This window comes from Canis lupus, chromosome 18 (genome assembly GCF_048164855.1).
Source record: "Canis lupus baileyi chromosome 18, mCanLup2.hap1, whole genome shotgun sequence".
Classification (NCBI taxonomy): domain Eukaryota; kingdom Metazoa; phylum Chordata; class Mammalia; order Carnivora; family Canidae; genus Canis; species Canis lupus.
Window position 1 is genome coordinate 1,894,511 of NC_132855.1, and position 3,144 is coordinate 1,897,654.

Genomic DNA, 3,144 nt, shown 5'->3' on the forward strand with positions numbered 1-3,144 from the left:
CAGTACGTAGATGCCCCACTGGTCTCCTTAACAAAGGATTTGGGGACACGGTGTAAACTTGTGTTTATAGACTCCCGCTCGGATTCCTGGCTTTGCTTGCTGACCCTTCATCTCCCTCATCCCAGAGTTCTCTTAAGTTACCGGGGTGGACGTGGCCCTTAAACAGTCTCTTGCCGTGGAAAACCTTCCTGACTTCATGTGCCTTTAGGCATCGGCTCAAAAGAAACCCCCCCCCCCCGGGGAAGCCTCGGGGGTGTGGGTGTTCCCGCTGCCATCGCTGCCCGCACCTGCCCAGTGCAGCAGTTACCTGTTAGCACGCGGGTCCTCCCCACGCTCACGCCCAAATACCGTGGGCTGTGTGTGCTCAAGCTCCAGGGGCAAAATGTTTGTAGGATAAGAAAAATACGGTTCCTGAGCGTATTCACTCTTAAGACCCACCCGTTAAAGATTTCTTTTAAAGATGGGAGTTGAAGGAAAACAGTGCAATGTCTACACAGAGCGCCTCACCTCCCGCAGCCCGAGCGTATCAGACATTTGTATTTCTAAGATTCATTAATGGGATCAACAAGCCCATTTCTGAGATGGAAGGACAGAGGCACGGACCAAATGCAGTCAAAAATCCGAAGTGTGTGGAATTTGCTTTAAAAGGAGAAAAGAGCAAAAAAATGAACTGCCCTTTACAAGAATGACTGTATGTTTATCAAACACTCAGCTTCATTTAGGCATTTAATTAAGCCATTTATTGCTTCAAATGTGTCACCATGAACATTTTAACGTACACTCCATTGCAGTAAGGCCTCAGTTTTCACCACCTATAAACTGTGAACCCACATTTTGGACTTTTTTTTGTGTCACCAATTGTTACACAAGTTTTACACAACAAAGATTCTGAATCCGTATTTTCTTTCTTTCTTTCTTTTTTCTAATATTTTATTATTCATTCATGAGAGACACAGAGAGACAGAGACACAGACAGAGGGAGAAGCAGGTTTCCTGCGAGGAGCCTGATATGGGACTTGATCCCAGGATCCCAGGATCAGGACCTGAGCCAAAGGCAGAGGTTCAACCACTGAGCCACCCAGGTGCCCCTGAATCCGTATTTTCTAAGAGCAAAAATGCTTATCCCGCCCCTTGGTGTAAATGTCTCAAAGAATATTAATAGTTGGCCACATTTTTTTTTTTTGAGGAGGAGGAAGTAGTTCCATATTTGGCTATATCTCAGATACTAACAGGTTTTACCAATTACTAAATAACTAAACACAATTTTGGCTTGCTTCTTTATAGATGCTTCATAAGATGGTTGATATTTGAGGCTGAATTTTGTCAAAATGTTTTCTAAGTGATTTGGTAAGTAGTGGAATTCACACACTTGAGAGGGGCTGCAGCAGCTGGAAAGAGGGATGTTCCTGACTCAGAGAAGGAACTTTCTCTTAAAATAAGGCTGTACATATAAGGCTTTATCCTTTGACCAATTCCTAGAAAATGAATGAATTTGGGAAATTCATTATATATAATTAGAAGGTTAAACGGTACCACAGAGCATCTCCAGGCCACATGCTAATAAACGAACTGTTTGCTACATTATATATTATTCCTTAAAGGTTTCTAAAAATCTCCATGAGAATACTGAGTGTTACGGAATCGTGATGCTCATGATACTGCGAAATCATCAACACCCACAAATGAACCAGCTTTGTTTTATGGGCTGTCAGCTATAAAATCAGTCTGCAACAGCTCAGAACTGAGGATTCGTGAAGCTAGGAGAGACCTCTGAAAGCCCCCATCTCATCCATACCCTCTGGGTAGCACTGCATAGATTTTATAGTCTTCTGAGTAAGTTCTGAGAGGCTCATAAGTGGTTTTGATTAAAGCGGAAATCTAATGGACCCAATAAGTTTCAACATAAAAGAAATGATGTAGTAAGTATTTCTAAAGTTTTAAGGATTTCTCTACCAACCTGACTTGATAGCATACCTGAAATAAAACCTCCACTATGCAAAATTTATAATTTTAATAGCACCTATAGAATAAAACCTTAGGAGTGCTTTACAGACATCCTGCAGCCAGCATCACCCTGGTTTAATAAGGCCCAGAGTGATTCAAAATGTGAACTAACTGTCATACCAGTATGTGGTAAGTATCCAAAATAGAACTGCACTTTTAAGCTCCAATCCAGGAGGTCTCTTTACTTAAGTTGGCCACACTGCCTCACGTCAAAACATCTGTCACCATCATTTTCATTTTATCTACTGTAATTAGACGTCTTTCATGTCCCTTAGATGAAGGAAAAGTCCGGGAGACGTTCTAGAAAAATACATTTACGTTTCAAATTTACATTAAAAATGTCTTTCCCTTATTTTCATGTCGTGAAATCCAAGCACTGTTAAAGAAATCACAGACGACACAGCATTCTGTGTCCTGGACCTCTGTCCTATTTAGATTATGAAAACTGGAAGTTAATTAGAATTAAGAAATTTCCCTTATTAAGTCTGCAAAGTATAAATACAAGTAATTTTTTAAAAACTTTATTTTAACACCTAATACAATTCCAATTTTAAGGATTACTTGCACAAAAAAATAAACACATTTGGTATAAAAATGTATCACTTTAACGCCCTTTCCCCTTCAGGTCCCCCCTTCCCACCCCCCCACCCCCATGAACTGCACTCTATGTGGATGCAGAAACATAGAAAGACTAATGGCACAGATTCGTTTTTACCTACAGGAGTTTCTGTTTATGTACCGAGGTACTCTAGAGGACACCAGCCCACTTCATCACATGAACCATTTCCTTCAGCCTGCTGAATTTAGTTTCACAAAGAAACAAAGCTTATTATAAAGGCATTTGAAAAACCATTATCTTAAATTCTTTTTAGAAGCACTGACTTTTTTTTTTTTTTTTTTTTTTTTTGCAACCATTTATATACAGTGTGACATAACAGCTCTGGAGTACAGTACATGCAGCAGAACGTACCTGTTGAATATAAAATACTTTTCTTAAAATCTTCATCGTTGGAATTCTCTGAAGTCTAAATTATAGAATGCCCATTACTTTGAGAGAAAATGGTTGAGGAGTACAAATGTCTGCATATGTTGGCCACTGAAATAATCCAAGGCTAACTGGAATAATATTCATAGCACACC